This window comes from Staurois parvus, unplaced genomic scaffold, assembly GCF_062004578.1.
Source record: "Staurois parvus isolate SC_StPar_1 unplaced genomic scaffold, SC_StPar_1.0 ptg000056l, whole genome shotgun sequence".
NCBI lineage: Eukaryota > Metazoa > Chordata > Amphibia > Anura > Ranidae > Staurois > Staurois parvus.
This window is the reverse complement of record NW_028317852.1, coordinates 10,079,802-10,105,227: the sequence shown is the minus strand read 5'-3', so window position 1 is coordinate 10,105,227 and position 25,426 is coordinate 10,079,802. Positions and strand designations below refer to the sequence as shown.

The window sequence follows — 25,426 nt, the reverse complement described above, 5'->3', positions numbered from 1 at the left end:
CACTACTTTGGTCAGACTTTCATGTGACTTGAGGGCCTTAGACTTCAATGTAAACACTCAAAGAATTAATTTCGTGCTTACACTTACTTTGCTTGTTTAGATTACTTTGCCTGTAAAATATATATAGAAAAATAATTCTTAAAAGGCAGAATCACCAAAAGAAAACCATAAAACGAAAGTTGTGGTTAGAGGTAGTGAGCTAGATTTGTGGCTGAGGGAAAAAAAAATGAAACTTTTTTTGTTGAGCAGTGGTATGAATCGGTAATTTGGTTTATCTCAATACAAATACAATGTCCGCACTCTTGGATCAATACCCAAACTATAAAAGGTAGTCGCCCAACACCCCTTTATAGCCAATGGGACGTAAATGTGAAATTATCAAAATTGTATTATGGTGCTACAAAACTCCTCCCCCTAAAAACACAATCCACATTAATTACTAGTGCTCTTGTAAATCCATTATACAATGTGTAAAAAATATGCTAATACTCTAAACTGTAGGACACCTTCCTCCTATGGAGGGGAATCCTCTAAATACACATTCCACTATTAATAAATATACACCTTCCCCCTCGGAGGAACATTGCACCATTCATATTGGTTAAAAGAGCACTTTATATGGACTGCACTCATTAACCACTTGTCATCCTGAGGATTTACCCCCTTTAATGACCAGGCTTTTTTTTGCTATTTGGCGCTGCACTATTTCAACTGGTAATTGCGCAGTTATGCGATGCTGTACCCAAATTAAATATATGTACTTTTTTTTCCACACAAATAGAGCTTTCTTTCAGTGGTATTTGATCACCTGTGTGCTTTATTTTTTGAGCTATAAACAATTTTGAAAATGGATATTTTCTCATTTCTCTCATAAAAAAAATCCAACTCAAATATCATCATAAAATTTAGGCCAAAATGTATTCTGCTACATGTTTTTGGTAAAAAGAAAAAAAAATCCCAATAAGTGTGTATTGATTGTAGATGCTATAACTTTCACACAAAAGCAAACTATAGAACAGGGGTGTCAAACTCCATTTCATTGAGGGCCATATCAGCATTATTGTTGCCCTCAAAGGGCTGGTTGTGTCTGCATGACTAGATGTCTAAAGCACCCCATCCCCCGTTACATCAGCTGTCAAGAATACCACACCCTCCCCAACATCACCGTGCACCCTCTTCGGGGGCAGATCCGGAAAGCAGAAAGTGCAGGGTCTAGAGGAGGAGCAGAGGAGGAGTGGAGTCAGTTACCAGAGTCTGCTGAATGCGGAGACCAGGGGAGGCAGAGATGAGGGAGTGCTGCACTGAGAGGTGCAGGATTTGGCAGAGGAGTTATATTCTCTCTGCTGCCGACTGCTGAGACAAGGTGGGCCCGGAGACAAGGGGGTAACTGCAGGAGAGGTGCAAGGGCCACATGAAATGGCCTGGAGGGCTGGATTCGGCCCGCAGGCCTTGTGTTTGACAACTGTGGTATAGATAATGGAAGCTTTTACTTTCTGACTGCCCATCACATTTCTTGAGGTGCTAAAATACCAGGACAGTTCAAAACACCCCCAAATGACCCCTTTTCGGAAAGTAGACACTCTAAGCTATCTGCTGAGAGGCATATTGAGTCCATGGAAGTTTTTTTTTCCACAAGTTTTTGGAAATTGAAGGCGAGTAACTTCCCCATTTCACTTCCTGACTACCTATCACAGTTTCGGAGGTCCTGCAATGCCAGGATAGCACCAAAACCCCCAAAATTACCCATTTTTGGAAAGTGGACACCCCAAGGAATTTAAAAAGAGGCGTGGTATTTTGCAGATCTCATTTTTTCTCAAAAGGTTTTGAAATATATATATATATATATATATATATATAAAAAAAAAAAAAAAATAATATGGTTTTGTTGTCTTCATTTTCCAAAAACTTGTGGCAACAAACGAGATCTGCAAAATACTCACAATGCTTCTTATCAAATTCCATGGGGGGTCTACTTTACAAAAATGGGTCATTTGGGGGGAGTGTGGTGCTATCTTGGCATTTCAGGGCCTCCAAAACTGTGATAGGTAGTCTGGAAGTGTAATGAGGAAATAAAGCCCTTTAAAAGCCTGAAGGTGCTTATTGGATTTTGGGGTCCTGTACTTGGCTAGACTGCCAAATAGTCTCATATGTGGTTTCCCCATACTTAAAAAAATAAAATTCTTTTATTGACTCCATGCCTCTCAGCAAATAGTTTGGGGTGTCTACTTTCCAAAAAGGGGTCATTTTGGGGGGTGGAGGCATTTTATGTCCAGCATTAGAAGTTTATGCCACACATCACTCACTCTAACCACCTGAAGACCAAGCCTTTTCTGACACTTTTTTTCATGTGAACAATCAGTATTGTTCCTTGGAAATTACTTTGAACCCCAAAACATTATTTTTTTAAAGCAGACACCCTAGTTAATAAAATGGTGGGTGCTACACTTTTTTGTCACATAGTACTCGCGCAGCAATTTTTCAAACATAATTTTTTTTTTTTTTTAAAATACACTTTTTAATTTTAATGCACAAAAACACAATATATTGGCCAATTATTTGGTAAACTTATAAAAGATGATGCTATGCTGAGTAAACATGACATGCTTTAAAACATGCCCCGTGCAATGGCAACAAACGGCATACATTTTTAATATCCATAGGCAACACTTTAAAAGCCTTTACAAGCTACCATTTTAGATTTACAGAGGAGGTCTAGTGCCAGAATGACTGCCCTTGATCTGACGTTTGTGGCGATACCTCACATGCATGGTGCAATCGTGGTTTACATACTGGGATGGGGTCAATGCTCACGCAAGCAAGTGCGCGTGCAGGGGTAACCGATTGTTTTAAAGTTATTTTTACTCTGTCCCTTTCATTTCTTTTTTTTGATCACTTTTAATGCTATCACAGGGAATGCAAATATCCCCTAAAACTTCAGTGGGCATTGTGATATATTCTTTTTTGAGAAATCTGGGGTCTATCAGACTCTAGATATCTCCTCTGCCCTTACATTATCTAATCTCACCAAGATCGGTGTGATCAGACGATTTCCCAATGTACAAATGGCACGGTTTATGTCCTGTAAAACTGAAGTGATGAAATGCTCGTAGCTTCCGATTTCATAGACTATAGAGATGATGGGCATCATTCCGGTCTCCAATCAGCTCTATGGTCAGCTGGCAGAAACACTGGCTGTATTCTCAGGTTCCCCCAATGGCACGGGACTGCCCGAGAAGGCCATGGAAGGCAGCAGGGGAGGGGGGCATATTCTTCCGCTGCTTGTAATAGCAATCCTGCAGCTAATTAGCCACTAGGATAGCTTTTACATGAAAGCCCATCGTCAGCTGAGAAAAAAAACAAAAAAAAACAAACAATACCAGGATGAAGCCTGCAGCTGGATTTGCAAGCATGTCCGGAAGGACACTAGGGGCTCTATGGGCCTGTGTGCAAATTCTTGGTGGCTGCGGGACACTACTTGTGCTTGCCACCGTACCAGCTTGCACTGCACTTGTGGGACTAGCCATGTCACCAAGTGATACTGCAGTGCTGGTATAAAAAAAAAAAAAAAGACCAGGATATACTAGGCCGCTGGTGCTCGCCAGTTCACCAAAAGGTAGAGTGGCACTAGTACTGGCACTCTGCTGCATATGAGAGTCATGTATTTGTAACATCTCAGCAACCTGGGAACGGGGTTGGGTACGCCTGATGTTAGCAGGGACCTCTTCTCCCTTGTCTGAGCTGTCAGGGTGCCGCTGCGGTCTACAGGTTCGCATTCTGAGCTGGATTCTGTCAGTGAGTCTTTCCCTTTGCTTTCACCTGACATGCTCAGAATCCTGTAGGCCTCTTTACTAGTGTACCTTTTGGCCACTAAATTTATAGGTACCTAGTGCGACTCACGGGCAAAAAGAACACCTGGATGTCAGGGACTGCTTAAACCGGGGGGGGGGGGGGGGGTAAGCGTAGGGGCTAAATGCAGGTGCTGGCAGGTGCCGGGGGTGATCCCGCTAACACGGTTTTTGGGGACGCTATACTAATGTGTACCCTGGTATAGTGCTGATCTGACCAAAGATATTGATCCGCCAGTGATACTAATACAGTATATCAGCAAAAAAAATCTGTACACTGTACTAATGACACTGGTGACAAAACAATGAAGGGGTTAACTGGGGGGGGGGGGGAAGACGATCAAAGGGTTAAATGTGTTTAAACTGTAATTGTGTAGTGCTTTCACTCAGTTTTATGTTGATTCTTCACTCTCTGGGACAGAATGTGCCCGAAGAGAGAAGATTTCATCACTAGGACAGGGATCAATCATCTGACGTGCGCGGGCATCACTGGCCCAAATCAGATGATTGATGCCTCGGGGATCAAATCAGGACATCCGCGGGCCTGTGAAAACAGCAGGAGCGTGAATCATGTATGTATACGTGATTTTGCGCACAGGGGCCGCCCTGCAGCAGTAAACGTACTGTGGGTGGTTCTTATGCGTTTATGCACTTTTGCAAAGACTTGCAGATTGGGATTGCACTATATGTATAATCTGCACAAGGGGATAGTTATACACACTAGATTGCCAAAAGTATTGGGATACCCCTCCAAATCATTGGATTCAGGTGTTCCAATCACCTCCATGGCCACAAGTGTATAAAATCAAAAACCTAGGCATGCAGACTGCTTCTACCAACATTTGTGAAAGAATGGGTCGCTCTCAGAAGTGAAGTCAAGTGTGGTACTTTGATACACCTGTGCAAATGGTCCATCGGTGAAATTTCCTTGGAAAATATTCCACAGTCAACAATTAGTGGTATTATAAGTAAGTGAAAACAACTGGACACAACAGCAACTCAGCCACGAAGTGGTAGGCCACGTAAAATGACAGAGCGGGGTAAATGTATGCGAAAGTGCACAGTTCGCAGAAGTCTCCAACTGTCTGCAGTCAATAGCTAAAGACCACCAAACTTTGTGCGGCCTTCAGATTAGCACAACAGTGCATAGAGAGCTTCATAGAATGGGTTTCCATGGCCAAGCAGCTGCATACAAACCTTACATCACCAAGTGCAATGCAAGGCGTCAGATGCAGTGGTGTAAACCACACTGCCAATGGACTCTAGAGCAGTGGAGACATGTTCTATGAAGTGAAAAGTCACGCTTCCCTGTCTGGAAATCTAATGAACGTGTGGGTTTGGCAGTTGCCAGGAGAATGGTACTTGCCTGACTGCATTGTGCCAAGTGTAAAGTTTGGTGGAGGGGGGGATTAGGGTGTGGGGTTGTTTTTCAGGGGTTGGGCTTGGCTCTTTAGTTCCAGTCTAGGGAACGCTTAAGGCGTCAGCATACCAAGACATTTTGGACAATTTCATGCTCCCAACTTTGTGGGAACAGTTTGGGGATGGCCCCTTCCTGTTCCAACATGACTGCACACCAGTGCACAAAGCAAGGTCCATAAAGACATGGATGACCAAGTTTGGGGTGGGGGAACTTGACTGGCCTGCACACAGTCCTGACCTCAACCTAATAGAACACCTTTGGGATGAATTAGAGCGGAGACTGCAAGCCAGGACTTCTCATCAGACATCAGTGCCGGATCTCACAAATGCGCTTCTAGAAGAATGGTCAAACATTCCCATAGACACACTCCTAAACCTTGTAAACAGCCTTCTCAGAAGAAGAGTTGAAGCTGTTATAGCTGCAAAGGGTGGGTCAACTCCATATTGAACCCTACAGACTGGGATGCCATTAAAGTTCATGTGCGTGTAAAGGCAGGCATCCCAATACTTTTGGCAACAGTGTATATTTTGGTTATATCATAAATTAGTGAAATATATACCACTGAATGACAAAATATATATGTTTTATTGAGAGGGGGAAGGTGTATATTTATTAATATTGGAATGTGTATTTAGAGGATACTCCTCCATAGGAGGAAGGTGTCCTACAGATCACAGAGTATTAATGTATAAACCTTGGATGAGAAACTTCTTCCCTCAGCCAGAACACTGAAGATGGGTCATGGATAGCATGACAATGACCCAAAACACACCGCCAAGGCAACAAAGGTGTAGCCCAAGAAAAAGCACATTAAGGTCATGGAATGGCCTAGCCAGTCTCCAGACCTTAATTCTACATTTATGGAGGGAGCTGAAACTTCGAGTTGCCAAGAAACCTTAAGGATTCAGAGAAGATCTGTAAAGTTCACACTTGGGGACCTCCTGAGATGTGTGCAAACCTGGTAAACTACAAAAAATATCTTACCTCTGTGCTTGCCAACAAGGGCCTCTACCAAGTACTATGTCATGTTTTGCTTGGGGCTCAAATACTTTTTACTCACGGAATTGCAACTCAATTTATAACATTTGTATCATGTTTTTTTCTGGATTTTTGGTTGATATTCTGTCTCCATCATTTAAAATACACCTACGATAAAAATTATAGACCTTTAAATTTCTTTGTAAGTGGGCAAACTTCCAAAATCTGCAGGGAATCAAAAAATTATTTTCCCCACTGTAGCTGCTATAGTGCATCTATATGGGCACAATAGCAGTTATATGGGCACAACAGCATAAAGATGCTGGTGTTTCATAATATATATATATATATATATATATGATATTGTGCATCTATATGGGCACAATGGCATATTTATTCTGTTGTGTCCATATAACTGCTATTGTGCATCTATAAGGGCTCAGCAGCAGCTATATGGACACAACAGCATAAAGATGCTATTGTGCCCAGTGCCACTTAGCTGCTACTGTGCCATTATGCCAAGTGTAAGACCTTGTAGCTGACCTTAGCCTTCGTGCAGTGCTGCTAGCATCTGTGGAGACCACTATCAGAAATAAGAGGCGGGGGGTTGTTCGTATCACTCCACCTGATAACTGAGCCAGCACTATAGACAAGGCGTTGGCTTGTTCGGCTGCCCACTCCCTCCCACGGCCAGAGCCAGGTGAGCTATATGACTGGAAGTAGTCCCTGTGCTTCCTCTGCACTCCTAGCCGTTCATCTATGCACTGTGGCAGCAGGTCGGCAAGCCCAGGCAATCTACCAGTCACCTCACATCCATGGGTTGCAGACCTGGGCTGTAGAGTACTGTAAACTTTCAGCCTGTCCACAATTCTAAATGCAGTCATGCATCCTAGCATTGGATAGCATAGAAGAGAGCCAGCTGCCGGAGAAGCAAAGGATAAGATAAGTATGATGGCTCTTTCTATTCCCTCTAGACAAAAACAAGTGTCTTGAGGGTCAATTTCTTGCTTTATAGAAAACAGGAAGTCACTACGTTTTAATAGAAAGCAGATATTCTTCAATTGCATTTCCACAATCTTGAATGAAAAACTAAAGATTATAGAAAATACAACCATTGTTTAACATGAAGAACTTTAAGCGCTTAAGCAAAGAATAGTGCTCTTCCCAAAAATATCTATTTTAATACAAAAGTGCTGAAAAACAACAATAAAAAAGTGTGGGAAAGTGTCCAAAACTACAATGTGTGGAAAACTATTCAAAAACATAGCAAACTAATAATATATCTTGGAGTGATTAACTTCAACAAAAATATCCAAAAAATGTTTTAAAAAAGTGTGGGAAAGTGTTCAAAAGAAAAGAAAAAAATCAATTTGTGAAACAATTCGTGAACCAAACGTAAAACCTATGGGAGAACAATTTATTAAACCCAACCATGGCAAACAACCAAGGCGCTACATAGTACTCTATCCAAAAAATATCTCTAATGATGCAAAAGTGCTAAAACTTGTAATAAAGAAAAAAAAGTGTGGGAAACTGTTCAAAGCATAACATTCTCAGATCTTAAAATGATTGACTTTTTTTCTTTTGGACACTTTCTCACAATTTGTTTTGCACTTTTGTTTATGGTTTGATGTTAAATAGTCAATACATTTGTGAGACAATAGGTGAAACAATCAGTAAAACAATGGTGAGGTGTTCCAATCTTCAAAATTCGTTATCTTGTATGATGTTAACCCAAGTGATAATCCACCACCAAATAGATTGAATTCACTCACCAGAGCTCCATGCTGGTGAGAAATACACCAGCTATAATCGCTTGTGCTCTGGGAGCAATACTCTGTAGCAACAGACTTCAGATGATTGAATATATGATGAATAGGACACGGAGGAGAAAGAAAAAGGAATCCACATAGCGTAAAACTATACAAAATATTTATTCATCCAAATTCATATAAAACCACTCACAATTAAAACATCAGTAGAAGATAAAACAAACAGGTCTATGTATACTCAGACAGCTAACCCATGTGGTGACGTCACTACCAGGGTCCCACTCTATGTGTCTGTTAGGACGTCGGATGACAAGACGCGTAGAGTGGGGCCCTGGGTAGTAAAATTTTTCGACGGGCTGGCATGCAGTCTACTGTATGAAGAAAATGGAACTGACCCATTTTTTATTTCAATACAGCGCACCACCATACTTGTGTGTTATGGTGCACTGCAGTGTGACTTTGTTGTCTGGTATTAAATCATGTGCTCTGATGTGCTTTGTGGTAACATGGTAACAGCTGATTTTTGTCACCTTATCACTACAAGAAACGTCAATGGAACTTAAGAGTATTTCTATTTCTAAATCCCAAATCTTTTTGATGGCTTTTGATAAAGCAGGGGATGGTTAAAACGCCCTTCCTTTTTTTTTTTATCTGTGTCCCTTTGTGGAGGTTTTCCTTCATTTCTGTCTCTACAGATAAGAAGTGGGAGGAGATCTCTTACAAAGAAGGAACAGACAGTTAACAGTGGAACCCCAGCAGAAGTGATTTCCCTGCTTTTATTGTTCCTTTGAAAATGCACATTTTTGGATTTTCTTTCACTTTTAGTGCTAGAGACAATGCTCGGGAACATCACCCTCTGTTTGTCCTGATAACCACAGCTACGGACAGCAATACAAACATGACAGATTCTAACCTTCCCTTCTTTATACAAATGAAAAAAGAAAAAAGTAGCTTTAAATGAATGTTAATATCAGAACACAAATCAGATTTTAAGAAAACAGTTTATATGCGAAGACTTCAAAAAGTCTGTGGGAAAACATCACTGAAGTAGGAGTTACTAAAGGCTTACCAACACCACTTCATTGAATCTTCTGCAAGGACCGATCCTATCTTTCATATCATATCTTTTGGGTGCATTGACACCTGTTCTAAAACACCTGCGGTGTGTGGCAGGGGCATTTTGGCAGGAAAAGCAATTGAAGCTTGTGAACGTGTTTAGCCGCATTAAGCATTTGGGCGTTAATTCATTTCATTGGCCAGAATATTATTTTTTCTGGCCACTGAAACGAATATACACTCAAGCACTAAACGTGCCTAGTGCTAATGCACATTTACATGCGTCAAGCATTATTTCTGCCATAATGCTGCTGTTCCTGTCTGCTGGTCCCTCCCAACAGTCATGATTTGTCTGCATTACATAGAGAGTCAGAGACCCAGTGATGATGTCACTGTGTCAGAAACAAAGTATGTAACGAACAGGAAAGGCTTCTTAGAAATATTTCATTAGCATTTTGGTAATGGGGGAAGGAGCAACCAGTGGAGGCGAAATGTAGGCAGAATAAACTATCTTAAAATTTTATGTATAGCCAAAATGTTTTTGGTGGGTTTTAAAAGAGTAGGACATGGTTAACACAAAGTCAAAACATATCTGCCACCTTTTTTAGAAATGTTCTCTGCATTTCTTGTACCCATGCACAAGAGAGTGTGTGTGCTGTATATAATGTGTGTAGATGTATGCAAGTACCACTAAAACAATTAGAGTAGGGCAACCAACTGCTTTACTCTGCTAGCAGTTACGGTAATGTACAAACCCAGGGAGGGTGAACTAGAAGCATAGCCTATTATTAAACCAAAAATAGAAATTCTGTGCACGGTCCAGTAGTTTGGAAACAGCCGTTTTGCAAGGGTAGGCATGGAACCTTTCTAAAACATTTTGTTATACGCAAGAAAGTAGTTGGCAGCTCTGCCAGCTCTAGGCCACGATCTATTTTGGTAATGCAGATATCTGGTCCTGCTTATCAACATTCGTCAGATGAGAGAATCCTAGTACTACTTAGTTACTGTAGTACTACATACATACATTTATGACTACAAGCAACCATGGTCAGTTCTCTTCTATTCTGGTTACAGTGTCCATAAAAAGTATTCACCTCCTTGAAGATTTGTAAGAAACGCGGTACAAACACAGCAAAAACACATATGCATTTTTGCTAGGATCACTGTGAAAGTAGCCTAAAAGGCAGTTTTTATAGGTTTGAGTGGCTAGCTGCAGCCACTGAGCCTATAGACGTCAATCACAGGTTGTTGGCAACCACAGCTATTCACTCTTTGTTTGGGGAGTTGTGTTAAGTAGGAGGTTTTTATATAGTTCCCTTGATAAAGATACAAAGGTCATAACCGCAGGGGAGGCCTTAGCTCAGGGTCAGAGTGGCATTCACCCCCAAAGGCCAGTACAAATAATACATGTTGGGCTGGTGGCTCTAGCAGGGAGATACTCCGCCATTCAGACCTGGGATCAGTGACCAGTGATAATCCAGCCCCTACTCTCATTTCAGCTCTAGGCTGTTATGTGAACAAAAGTAGACAGCCAATGTTGTAAGAGTGCAAGACTGCGTAATGTGTTGTGTCCACTTGTTAAAGAAAGCTGAATTAAAAGGGATTCTTTGTAATAATGGGACAGTATTTTAGTCACTTTGTTGTCTCTCATTTCAACAGAACAGTATTCATCTTGTTTAACTCAAAGAAATTTCCAGTTTACAATTAATCTCTCACAGTCCCTTTGTGTGTATATACAGGGCCACCTATAAGGAAGTACAGTTGTCCCTCCTGTATGGGGCCCCATCAGTTCAAAAGGGAGCCCCAGACACCTGACATGCAGGCCGGCTGTACTGATTGATGAAACTGATCCCCCTGTGGCTCCCTGTGTGGCACAGCCAGCTTCTCCTCCTCTCCCTACTGTAGCAGGGAGAGCGAAAGGGGGATATCTTTTTTTTTTTTTTATACATTGTGCTAACGGAGATGCACATTTCAATGCATCCCACTGTTTACCTTTATTTTTAACTTTACACATAGCTACTCTTCATTCATGTCTCTGTAGATCAGAACAATGCCCTCTAGGGTGCTAAATGAAAATGCAACATGTCTGCATTTTTGTGCACTATCATAACAGCGCTGTGGAGTCAACAGGACATCACCGAAACAACAGTTTTCTAAGTGCACTAGTGCTGATCTGCACGTTTATTCTGCAGAATGTATCACAGACCGTTCATAGGATAAGCTTACCTTTTTCTGAAAATAAATTAATATATGCGCATTTGTTTTTAACTGCAAAGATGTGCATGTCTATTATTTTTTTTTACCATGCAGTCTGTAAATCACGTCACCTGCAATCAGCAGATTGCCAGCCATAGACCTTTATATTTCCAGAGAAGGAATGTCCACACATGAACTTGTTTGTTGCACTTTACTGGTAGTATTCAGGAAACAGCACTACAGCCACATTACAGGCATACGTTTCAGAGCCACTTGACATGACACAGTCAAACACATTTAGTGGACGGTCCACAGTAGTCACAAGTGATAGCATATGCAGCCATCTTACAAGAACCATCCAGAATAGCCTAATACATGAATCCAACCTGGCCCATGTCGAATTACTATCGTCCAACACCCGGGCGTTGGGCAGGTAGTTTTTTTTTTTACCCTTAGTCCTACTGCAGGCAAGCAGCAGGGCTCACCTGTCAGGTGGAAGTATTCGGGTGGCAGTGCTGCCGCCGATTGCTTCCACACAGTGCCAGGGTACTGAAGGCCAATATAGGGTTCTGAAGTTCATCGCCATTTACCAAGAGCAAGTGACATGTTGGATATCCATTTACTCGGTGCAACCTCATCTTTTATATTTTACAAACAAAATAGGGTAATTTATTGTTTTTTTTTGTGCCCTAAAATGAACTCACTTGTATATTTAACTGAAATTTTGTGGTAATATCATGCAACATAAAAATTTGAAACTACCACTATTTTATTCTCTGGGGTCTCTGCTTTCAGAAAATATATAATGTTTGGGGGATTGTGTAATCTTTAAGCCTAAAATTATTTTTTTAAACTAGTGCAAAAAAAAAAAAAAAAAAAAAAAAAAAAAAAAACAGTTCTGGCAGCAAAAGGGATAAAGGATATGCCAGACACTCTCCTTTCCTGAGGAATAGCCAATCGGTGCTCATTACACTGGAAGGTCTCTCTCCTCCCTGCTAGTCCCCAAGTGCGGTGCTGGAGACAGGTAGGGAGGAGGAGATAAACAGCGTAGTGTTAAAATTACTACAAGTTGCCATAAAGCCCCTTTTGTTTTTAAATCACTAAATCCTTAATCCTAAAATCACCTTGGATTTAAATACGGCTTTGGTTTAAATTTTTTTTTTTTTTTATCTGGACAAGTAGATCGTCATTAGGGACAAGTAGATTGGGACCCTGATATAGTCCCTGGACAAGTAGTTTTTTCAAAAATGTCCACACCCCTGTGGCCTAAAAGGCCTTTGCAACCCACCATAGTCCCCAACTTCATAAAGGGACAGAGACTACAGGTCCATTTCACCCAGCTACCTGCCCTGTCCAGGACCTATGTGTGCTGGCTATGTTCTCACAGATCTGGGATGTTTAGCTCCCATGCCCCAAGAGTGTGTGTTCCTCCCTACCTGACTTATATAAGGGTGCTGACTCGCCCCTGACCTCACTGCAGGAGGGCTCTACCTAAAAAGTACCTAGCACCTGATGACACTGACTGCTGTAACCAGGCAAGTTCCTGGTAAAGAGCCACATAGTGGCAGACTAGCTAACTGCACCAGCTTACACACACATGTGTAGCTGCGCACTGAACGTGGGGAATATGGTGTAAACAAGCCCTTAAATCAGATGCAATCAAATGTGTGTTTAACTACTGTACTTCTGGACCGCCCACCCACAATGTATTGTGGATGGGCAGCCCATCCGAACAGGTTACCCCACTAAAAACGCATGCCAAAACAAGCCATAAAGGCACATGCGGCCTGCACACTGAACATGGGATTACATGAGCCCTGAGGCGAGGTTCATAACTAACATTTTGTAATAGCGTGTTTTTTCATGCTTATTTCAACAAGTTGCTCCAAAGTAGCTCATATATCTATTTTGATGTTGGGCTTCTGCTTCTAGGCTGCACACCAAATAGGTCTCAGTGCTTAGAAGATGAAAAGCAGCCTCAGTTCCAGCTCCTCCCAATAAGTCAAGCCCCCAGACACGTTTCAGCCCACCCCTGGGACTTAGTAATAGTTACTGCTCTATGACTAAGCCCCAGGGGTGGGGCGAAACATGTCAAAGGAGCCAGAGCTGAGACCACTTTTTTTCTCCTAAGCACTGAGAGCTATTTGGTGTGTGGCGTTCACCTTGGACCATTCAAGTGCATGGGATCACTTCTGACTGCACTCTCTGCATGTGGAATCATCAGAGCCTTATTACCGGCGCTTGAGCAGCACGCCACAAGTCAAATCACATTGCATTGAGATTTTCCATGACGCATTTGGGGTGCCATAAACAACGAACAGCACCACATGCTCGACACTTAGTAAACGCATACAAACATGGAACACTCAAGTGAGAACCTAGCCTAAAGCTTTGTGAACTGAGCGCTCAGTGTGATATCTTGTCAGTGAAGGCACTTCTTTAGTACTCCTCTAGCCCCCCAAGGTACTTCAAATATATGCAAACCCTCACCTTGTAAAACAACCCATTCAGTTTAAAATAGAAATTATTTGTATAGATATAAAAAAAACAAACACGTTTTTCTCCTTTTTTTTATAAATGATCACATTCCTTCTGTTATTAGCTGCATAAGAGCTAGGGGAGGAGAGAGAGCAAACTGATCTTCCCAGCAAGGGGGGGGGGGGGGGGGGTGTCAGGACAAGTCTGATCATTGGATTAGCTCCCAGCACAGCCAGAAAACTGACCACTCTGTGCTCTCAAACTTAGTGTGGTTGGATTTAACAGGAAAGCAGAGGGACTGGCAGGATCACTAGGGTTTTCACACAAAGGAAGCAATACAAAGAGAACAGGATAGTTTTTCAAGGTATAGCAGGCACATAGCAGGAATATGAAATGTTGGGTTTACATATTCTTTAACCACTTTAACCTCTTCACGCCAGCCGAACGCAAATGTGCGGCTTCCCGGCGTCTGGGCCTAGACACTGAGTGGCCGCACATTTGCGTTCTATTAAAAAAGAACATATGTGCTGAGAGGGCGCGCCCTACGCGCTCCCAGCACACATGTCCGGTCCCAGCGTGCCACGGCGGTCACATGACCCTAGACCCCGCCTCCCGGCTCCTGAAACCCTTAAAGGGCCGGGAGGCTCCAGTGCAAAGGGGTTAATACCATGCAATAGCTGAAAGACAGTTACAGTGCAGTTCTCTTGTTCTGGGAGGGCGTCTATCGATGTCCTCCCGAAGTGCGCCTGGGAAGCACAATGGGCGCGCTCTGTGACTGCTGTGTCCAGCTGCTCACACATTGCGTTAAAGGGCCAATCGCAGTGCCCCTTTACATGTGATCAGCTGTGATTGGACACTGTTGATCACATGATAAAACAGACTTGCCGATTATCAGCAGTCTTTTCCTTACATGCTGTGTGTGTGAGGAAGTGACAGATGATACTTGGCAAGGCTGTTAGCACTTTGTTTACACTGATCATCAGTACAGCCCCATCACTGCGGCTCATCAGTGCCCATCAGTACACATCAGTCTAAAATTACTTCTGTGCTAAATTTTATAACAGAAACACACAAAGTTGTTTTTCTTCCCCCAGATTTTCAGTTTTTTTTGTTTTTTTTTTTAAGCAAAATGAAAACCCACATGTTGATTAATTACCACCAAAAGAAAGCTCGGTCTTGAAAAAAAGTTTCATATGACTGCACAATTGTCAATTGTTGTGTGATAACGCTGAAATCTGAAAATTTGCCTAGCCAATTTAGGGGTGAAAGTGCCCAGTACTGAAGAAGTAGTTAAAGTGGAGCTCTCACTAAAAAAGAAGTTCCCCTTTAACCTCCCTAGCGGTCTGATTATGTCAGTATTTCTGTGCTCAAAGCGATACTTTTTTTGCATGGAAATATGTTGTTTTTTTATTGTAGGCCTGTAATTTTTAGGAATAACTCACTGAAATCTGTCCGAACAAGAGTCTAGTAAACAAACCGGGTAGGATAAAATTTGAAACATGAAAACATAAATTATAATAATCATAAAAAATAATATAACAATAATAAATTTAATTCAATAATATAATCAAACCAAAAACACTGAAATTTGAAATATAGCGCCAAGTTCGCACATCGTTGAGCTCAGTCGCAAAATCGTTTTCAGTGTTTGATGACGAATTTCCCCACGAATCATTATCACTCAATTCTGCAAGTGGTTCTGATTTACTATCGCTGTTCTCTAGCTGGTCTAAAACCGATTTTGACCTAAAGGGACGTTTTTTGGACGCCATGGACTTTTCTCAGTTTCCAGGCAGAAAGAACAGTAAACATGCAGACAGGGGACAGGACAAATCACTAGGGACAATATGTATGTGAAATGGTTTGATACAGTAATGTTTTACTATGTGATTTTAGTGTATTGAGTAAATGTCACTTTTTACATTTTTGAATTTCCTGTCGGTTCTGTCCCGACGCTCATAGGGAACGAAACCCGGAAGACGGATACCGGAATCGGCCAGAGGAGATGGCCAGAGATGCTGCAGGGGGGACATCGCGGGAGTGCAGGACAAGTGCTGGAGGGAATCCCTGAGCAACGCTGCAGGGTATTCCCGAGTGTAGCTCGGGGTTACTGCTTCTGATACTGAAAATTAACCCCGAGCTACACTCGGGAATACCGCCAGGGAGGTTAAGCACTAGTTTCCTGCTTCCTTGTGAATAAATTAACATCTATGGGGATTGTGTACCACTTCTGCTCCGACCACCTAGGTCAGTGATGGCGAACCTTTTTGAGCCCGAGTGCCCAAACTGCAACCCAAAACCAACTTATTTCTTTCAAAGTGCCAACACTGCAATGAAACCTGAATATCGAGCTTTTGGTTTAGAAAAAACAACTCGTACAGTAGTGCAAACTAATTAACAGTACAGGGATGACCAGAGACTGCGGACACAGTACAGGGGATGACCAGAGACTGCGGACACAGTACAGGGGATGACCAGAGACTGCGGACACAGTACAGGGGATGACCAGAGACTGCGGACACAGTACAGGGGATGACCAGAGACTGCGGACACAGTACAGGGGATGACCAGAGACTGCGGACACAGTACAGGGGATGACCAGAGACTGCGGACACAGTACAGGGGATGACCAGAGACTGCGGACACAGTACAGGGGATGACCAGAGACTGCGGACACAGTACAGGAGATGACCAGAGACTGCGGACAGTACAGGGGATGACCAGAGACTGCGGACAGTACAGGGGATGACCAGAGACTGCGGACAGTACAGGGGATGACCAGAGACTGCGGACAGCACAGGGATGACCAGAGACTGCGGACAGTACAGATGACTGCTGACCTTTGGGGAGGGAGGGGGAGCGGGTACCTGAATTTGACAGGTACCCCCTCTTACTTCCGCAGAGTTTTTTTTTTTATCTTACCTGTTCCTTTATCCAGCCGCGCGCTGTCTTCCCGGCTTCTGTAGTGTGGGCGCTCGTCGAGAAGCGCTGCGCTTTGTGATTGGTCCGGCGGCTTCTGGGATCTGTCATGTGTCCCAGGTACAGCCTTACCATTCACAAAGAGCACTGCTTCTTGCGCATGCGCACTTGGGACCCGGCTGTCACGCACACTACAGAAGCCGGGAAGACAGCGCGCCGCTGGATAGAGGGACAGGTACGGTCCCACTGCAGAGCTGAGCGGCCGGCCCGGTATTCAGACACGGCGGCGGTGGAAATACCGGACCGGCCGCTCTATGTTCGCTCCATAAGACGCACTGACATTTTCCCCCCTTTTTTGGGGAGAAAATTGCGTCTTATGGAGCGAAAAATACGGTATTCTCCTGACGTGCCCACAGATAAGGCTCGGCGTACCGGCTGTGGCACGCGTGCCACGGGTTTGCCATCACTGACCTAGGCGATCCGAGCAGAAGCTCTCCTCCCCCCTCTCCCAGGACACGTGACAGGTCCCAGAAGCCTGCAGGACCATCCATTCACAATGTGCAGCGCTACCCACGCATGCGCAGTGGCCACCCGGCTGGGAAGCCGCAAGCTGTCACAGCTGGGTGCTCACACTGAAGATGCCGAGGATGGCTGGTGAACCCGGCTGCGGTGAGTTTACAGCTGGATTGTGGGGCAAGTTAGTGGCTGTTTTTTTTAAAAGTCAGCAGTTACAGTTTTTGTAGCTGCTTTATTTTTTTTTTGGTTAGAATAGATAAACTCCACTTCAATGTGCGTAGGCAAGAATACCAGGATAGCCCAGTGGCTGTACTAAGAAACACACTAGGTGTGTCTCAAGGAAAGGGCAGTGCCTGGTACAGCTGTGCCGGCCGGGTCACCAAACACACACACGGCGCTCACACAGCTCCTCACCTCACACCTGTTAACTTACCTTTTAGCAGGTGCTTGTCAGTCAGCTACAGACAACTCCGTCCTTTACACCGTCCTCCCTCCACACCTTCAGCTGCTATTCAGGGAAATGCTAAAAGACCAGTGCACACACTCATTATGTACGCCCCGCCTTTCTGCTGTCACTAGCAGCTGATTGGTCCGTTCCTTTCCTTGGCTATAAGAAAGCAGCTCCGGTCTCCCTTTAGCTGGGCTCTCCGTCTCCTCCTCCTCCTGGTTGGCTGGCTGGGTGGAGAGACTTCCGTGTATGATTCACATTTCCTTGGTAACATTGTGCAAGAAGTGGTCTTATCACTAGATACAAACCTGAGAGGAGAGAACTAGAGGAATGCGGGCGGCTCGGCCTTTACAGGCTAAGACCACCTGTTGCAAAACAAAATAGATTTAATTAATAAAGTATAACTAAAGGAAAAACATTTTTAAAACACAGCAGCTGGACAATCACATGCGATTTCCCTGAGCTGCCCGTTTGCATGCAATTTCCCCGAGCTGCCCGTTTGCATGCGATTTCCCCGAGATGCCCGTTCGCATGTGATTTCCCCGTGGTGCTTGTTCACCTGCGATTTGCCTGTGGTGCCCATTCACCTGAAATTCCCCATGGTGCCCATTCACATGCGATTTCCCCGTGGTGCCTGTGTGCATTGGATTTCCCCGTGGTGCCCATTCACATGTAATTTCCCCGTGGTGCCCATTCACATGCGATTTCCCCATGGTGCCCATTCACATGCGATTTCCCCATGGTGCCCATTCACATGCGATTTCCCCATGGTGCCCATTCACATGCGATTTCCCCTTGTTAAATATGAATAAACAGCGCAAAATTAGATTCTTAATCACTCATAAAATTAATAAAATACGTGCATAAATTAATAGTGCTTATCCTCACTCATAAATAAATAAAATAAACCACCCAAAAGTCCATGTGTTAAAAAATTTATATAAATGTGTAAACTTCTTTTCTTCCAAATTTCTTTAGATGTAAAAAAGGAACTTCCACCTTCCACCCGTGCACAAACCAACATCAAATACACTCACCAGAACTTGGTGAGTAAAAAACCTTTAAGGAATTTTAGGGATCCTAAACCCTCCTTGGTGCCACACTAGAGGAAATCTTCACCATCCGAATAGTCTCCACCGTTCAACCAGAAGAAAAAACTCACATAGTATAATATTGTCACACAATAGTAACCTTTTAAAACAAAGATTAAGGCCACTCACATGTTAATCACTTGATAAAGGCATGTTTATTAAATATAGTAGGCTTCAATTCAGCAAATCTACAGCCTCTTTCTTCCAGGAATCTCACATCCACAGTGGAACAAAGCCAGGACTCCTCATAGACCAACACAATTAACCAAGATGGCCGCTGGAACGCACCGCTCAGCGTGCGTTCCACTCACCGGAAATGACGTCAGACGTACGGGGTGTGGACCGGAAATGCGTCAACGCGTTTCGCCCCTCCCATCGGGCGTTATCAAGGAGGGTTTAGGATCCCTAAAATTCCTTAAAGGTTTTTTACTCACCAAGTTCTGGTGAGTGTATTTGATGTTGGTTTGTGCACGGGTGGAAAGTGGAAGTTCCTTTTTTACATCTAAAGAAATTTGGAAGAAAAGAAGTTTACACATTTATATAAATTTTTTAACACATGGACTTTTGGGTGGTTTATTTTATTTATGAGTGAGGATAAGCACTATTAATTTATGCACATATTTTATTAATTTTATGAGTGATTAAGAATCTAATTTTGCACTGTTTATTCATATTTATATTGTTTGTGTTTTTCACAATTTGCACAGCAGCAGCTTAGATTGATATTTTGAATGTTTGGCGCAGGAATACGTTTTTTAGATTTCCCCTTGTTGTCTATAAGCTCTTCTTTAACCAGTCGCCCTCCAGAGGATTTACCCCCCCTCCTGACCGAACTGACAATTGCGCGGTCATGCAACGCTGCACACAAATTAAATTTACGTTTTTTCCCCCCAGGCATAGAGCTTTCTTTCTGTGGTATTTGATCGCTTGTACGTCTTTTATTTTTTGTGCTATTAAAAGAAAAAGACCAACAATTTTAAGACAAAATATTTTTGACTTTTTGCTATTAAATATGTCCAGTAAGAAGAATTTTAAAAAATCAGATTTCGTCATAAATTTCAGCCAAAATGTATTCTGCAACATGTCTTTTCTAAAAAAAAAAAATCCCAATACGTGTAAATTAATTGGTTTACGTGAAAGTTAAAGCATTTACAGATGGCAGTATATATACTGGGCTTTTTTTTTTTTTTTTTAATTTTTACTAGTAATGGCGGTGATCAGTGACTTATAGCAGGACTGCGGCGGACATTCTGACACTGGGGGGGAACTGACTTGGTGTCTCTGACATCCCCAGCGTCACCAACACAGTGATCAGTGCTAATAAATAAATAGTAATGGCACTGGGCAGGAAGAGGTTAACATCTGGTGTGATCAAAGGGTTAACCATGTGCTGTGTGCCATTTTACATTGTGTCCTGTGTGTGTGCTTCACTGTAAGCACACTGCTTTGCATGGCTAACAATTCTCCCCCCACCCGTTGGAGATCATCAGCAATCACCAGCCAGTAGCCAGTGATTGACAGCTGCAATTGCGAATGGTGGCAAGCGCTCCCCCTACCCAGAAAGGCAAAATCATGTATATATACACGTGATTTTGCGCACCGCTGCCACCCTGAAGTAGTATTTCTGCTATGGGGCGGTGCTAAAGCAGTTAATAATTTAAGCTTATCTGTAGGTAAAATAAATATCTCCCAAACTGAACTGTTTAGGAGATATAAGCCCGATTTGATATTCCTGCACATGAGCTCTGAAGGAACAGCATAACTGTGCCGTTCCTTCAGAGCACTGTGCCGTGGCCTGGGACTCCCACGCGACGTCATTGTGGCTTGGTCAGAGCTCGCAAACCCAGAAAGAAGACCGGGTGAAGATGGATGCCCCAGTGAGCCATGACAGCGTGCCGCTGGAAGGCTTCATTTCACGGTAAGTCCTTCATAATGTGCTAGTATGCAGGGCCGTACAATCTAAGGTCCCTAACTCACATTCATACATACACATACTAGCGCCAATTTAGACAGGAGCCAATTAACCTACCAGCATGTCTTTGGAGTGTTGGAGGAAACCGGAGTATCTGGAGGAAACCCATGGGAGAACATGCACACTCCAGGCAGGTGGTGCCGTGGTTCGGATTCGAACCAACGACCCTGGTGCGGAAGTGCTAACCATTTAGCCAATGTGCTGCCTATTTTGGCTGCAGGTGTGGGGATTGCACCCATAAACACATGCATAAGTGTAAACCTAGCCTTATGCGGGTGGTTGTGGGACCTGCACCCACAACCACCCACAGCCAAAGTACGCTGTTCTGTACAGACACACGGTACTACCATTTGTTCTTAACCACCTCCCGCTCGCCATATAGTAATCTGACGGGCGCAAGGTGGTTCGCTCGTTCTGGGAGGACGTCATATGATGTCCTCCCATTCTCACTGCGCATGCGCGGCTCAGGGAGCACGCAGCGCGGCGATCGGTGGTGCGCTATGTCCCTCGGACACAGAGGATCACCGATCACGGAAAGAGCCGAAGATGTCGGCTCGGTCATGTGATCAGCTGTGTCCAATCACAGCTGATCACATGTAAACAGGGAAATGTCGGTTATCGGCATTTCTCTCCTCTCGAGCTGTCACGCTGACAGCTCGAGAGGAGAGGAGAGACGGTAATCGGCTTTCCGCAGAGGGGACATGTACACTGATCATCAGGGCACTGATGATCAGTGTAGCCCCATCAGTGCCACCTGTCAAAGTCCATCAGTGCCTTATGTCAGTGCTCATCAGTGCCTCGTGCCAGTGCCACATATCAGTGCCTACCAGTGCACATCAATGCCACATATCAGTGCCCATCTGAGCTGCCTTTCCGTGTCACCCATCAGTGCCAGTCAGTGTCGCCTATCAGTGCGCGTCAGTGCCGCCTAACAGTGCCAGTCAGTGCCACCTAACAGTGCCAGTCAGGGCCGCCTAACAGTGCCATGTATCATATATTATACTTAAATATCACAACACTTAAAACTAAAATAACCCAGAAAAGTGGTATACCTTCACCCTTGAAGGCCAGTGAAACCATATATGTGTAACTTTTCTATAAACAAATAAAACAAATCAAACCAAAATATAAAAAATAATGTCCAAAAGTCCCACCGTGTCCAAAAAACAAAAATACAAATAAAAATACAAATAAAAATAAAACAAAAAAAGTCCCACAAAAAAATAATCCTCACAAGTGTAAACTCAAAACACTTAAACTTTTTCTTCTTCTTGCATCACCACAAACCTTCTTAATACCCGCAGATCCTGATATTCATGCACCCTATAGAAGAATCAGCAGGGCAGATTAACCACTCAGGGTTACAATCTCCTCTCATTGATTTTCTCCAACGGTTAGGGTCACCTCCTCCACTTCCCTCCAGAAAACCAGTCAAAATAAAAAGGTATTCTTCTTTATTAATAACTCACATAACATTCCGTGGTAACAGCTCCTCACATAATATTCCGTGGTAACAGCTCCTCCTCACAAGCAGTGTGTACATGGACAGGTTCAGGGGAACATAAACCGCATGTTCCCACTTCCAAGATGGCCGCGATCGCACTTCCGGTCAACGTCGATGCGTATGACGTCACGTGTCCCTATGACGTCATACGCATCGACGTTGACCGGAAGTGCGATCGCGGCCATCTTGGAAGTGGGAACATGCGGTTTATGTTCCCCTGAACCTGTCCATGTACACACTGCTTGTGAGGAGGAGCTGTTACCACGGAATGTTATGTGAGTTATTAATAAAGAAGAATACCTTTTTATTTTGACTGGTTTTCTGGAGGGAAGTGGAGGAGGTGACCCTAACCGTTGGAGAAAATCAATGAGAGGAGATTGTAACCCTGAGTGGTTAATCTGCCCTGCTGATTCTTCTATAGGGTGCATGAATATCAGGATCTGCGGGTATTAAGAAGGTTTGTGGTGATGCAAGAAGAAGAAAAAGTTTAAGTGTTTTGAGTTTACACTTGTGAGGATTATTTTTTTGTGGGACTTTTTTTGTTTTATTTTTATTTGTATTTTTATTTGTATTTTTGTTTTTTGGACACGGTGGGACTTTTGGACATTATTTTTTATATTTTGGTTTGATTTGTTTTATTTGTTTATAGAAAAGTTACACATATATGGTATCATATATTATAACCTTTTTGTGATAAAATAAATAATGATATTCAAATTAAACCTTGCAATGTCATATATAATCAAAAACAAAAAAAAAAAACATATAACAAATTGTCCAAAAACAGAAAAAAAGTCCAATGAAAAAACAGTGTCCAAATAAAAAAAGTCCCAAATCTCCAAACTTTATCATCCAATAGGAAGGAATCCTATTTCATCCCGTGATACCTCAAAGAGAAATAAAAAATAGATGCTCTAGTGCATTACCTTTATATAACAATATATATTCACTCTGTGCAGAAACACAACTTAAAAATTGTGCAAAAACTATTTTTGAATTATATCGTGCACATTTAAATTAACTGTGACCACTCCGTGAACACTGCAACACTGTGCATCCACCAACACCAATAGTATTACATACTATTACCCTCTGTATATATATAATCAGCATTCAATCAGAGATCTTCTATTTCCTCTCCAAAGATATTTTCCAAGGTCCTCAAAAGACAAGAAGGGTCTCAAGACTCATATTCAAGGTATAGGGAAAGATTTTAACAGCCACTTACATTAAAATTCCACATTTCCAGCTCCAAACATGGCTCCTATGCGAGTTCTACCAAACAAATGCAGTAAGCCATGTGTGAACAACCAACAAAATGGCCGCGGCGACACTTCCGGTCTGCGTACGTGCATCTCAACGTCACACCCCTAACGCGTTTCGTCACTTCCGGACTTCGTCTGAAGGGATCAGTGCTGCCTTTCAGTGCCCATCAGTGATGCCTGTCAATGCCCAGCAGTGCCACCTACTAGTGTCTCATCAGTGCCACCTATCAGTGTAGCCTATCAGTGCCCATCACTGCAGCCTCATTAGCGCACATCAGTGAAGGAGAAAAATCACTTATTTACAAAATTTTATAACAAAAACTAAGAAAAAACTTTTTTTTTTTCAAAACCACCAAAAGAAAGCTCTGTCACAAAAAAAATTATAAAAATTTCATATGGGTACAGTGTTGTTTGACTGCGCAATTGTCATTCAAAGTGCAACAGCGCTGAAAGCTGGAAATTGGCCTGGGCAGGAAGGGGGTATAAGTGCCCTGTAGGCTAGCGGTTAATGGCACTCCCATGCATCTAAAAAAGGGAGCAGTGGATAAATCGCATTGTGCAAAAGCCCCATGCAATCTGCCTGCTACAGCACAGCAGCCCAATTTAAATTAATGAGCTACCGTAACCACGCAAATGTGGCTAGCAGAGCTGCAATAATGTGAACCTAGCCTAAGGGCATTTTTATTCTGCATCAAAAATGTATGGACAGTGTTTAAGGCTAGGTTCACACCTGTGCAGATGGTTGCAACTGTGAGATCTGCAACCACCCGCACAGTAAAATGCAGGAGTGTGGGCAGGTGCCATTAATCCTACTGGCACGCCACCCGCACTGAGAACTACTCTGTCCCTGTGCAGGCTGCGCTTTCAAAAATAGTGCAGGGACTTTTCCCTGCATTTCATGAGACACGACAGCTCTTTCAAATGAATGGGCTACCATGACCACGCAAACCGCAGCCCGCATATATGTGATCCTAGGCTAACATGGACTCCCATGTCTCTACTTCAGGCCAGTGCAGTGCGTTCCAGTGCAGCCAACAAAAGTAGAACGTGTTGCATTTTTTCTGTATGGAACGCATCTGGAACGCTGCAAAATGCATTAAAACACCAGAACGCACATGTCCTCAACAGAGATGGATTCATGAAAGACAGACGTTGTCAAACAAATCTGATTTCTCTTTATGAGGAGGTGAACAAAACCTTGGACAGAGGGGTGGCGGTGGATGTGGTATACTTGGATTTTGCAAAAGCGTTTGACGCAGTTCCCCACACACGGATAATGTGTAAGGTAAAGTCTACGGGCTTGGAAAAATCTGTATGTAAATGGATAGAAAACTGGCTAAAAGATCGTATTCAGAGAGTAGTGGTTAATGATTCACACTCTGCATGGTCTAGGGTTGTCAATGGTTTACCCCAAGGTTCAGTGTTGGGACCCTTACTTTTTAATATATTTATAAACAATATAGGGTCTGGGATTAAAAATCCCATTTCAGTCTTTGCAGATGACACCAAGCTGTGCAGTAGAAGAACGATCTTACAGGATGTCTCCAACTTACATGCCGACCTCAATGCATTGTTTAATTAGGCAACTTTGTGGCAAATGAGGTTTAATGTTGATAAATGTAAGGTTATGTACTTGAGGGCTAAGAATATGCATGCATCATACATACTAGGGGGAGTACAACTGGGGGAATCAATGGTGGAGAAGGATCTGGGAATTCTGGTAGATGACAAGCTTAATGGCATGCAATGCCAAGCTGCGGTTTCTAAAGCGAGCAAAATCCTCTCTTGTATTAAAAGAGGTATAGACTCCAGAGAGAGAGATATTGTATTACCCCTGTATAAATCATTAGTAAGACCTCATATGGAATAAGCAGTTCCGGTTTGGGCACCAATTCACAAAAAGAACATTGGGGAACTGGAGAAAGTACAGAGAAGGGCAACTAAACTGATAAGAGGCATGGAGTAG

General features: G+C 43.0%; 1 protein-coding gene across 3 annotated transcripts in view; it reads right to left on the bottom strand.

Annotated features, from left to right (window-relative positions):
• The window catches only part of LOC149469994 (C4b-binding protein alpha chain-like), a 230,459-nt gene extending 212,703 nt beyond the window's left edge, over positions 1–17,756 (bottom strand). For all 3 annotated transcript variants that reach the window (XR_016311453.1, XM_089668329.1, XM_089668330.1), the window contains exon 1: positions 17,614–17,756. The gene's annotated coding sequence lies outside the window, so the exon portion shown is untranslated. The remainder of the gene's footprint in view (positions 1–17,613) is intronic.
• Between the last annotated feature and the right edge of the window lie 7,670 nt (positions 17,757–25,426).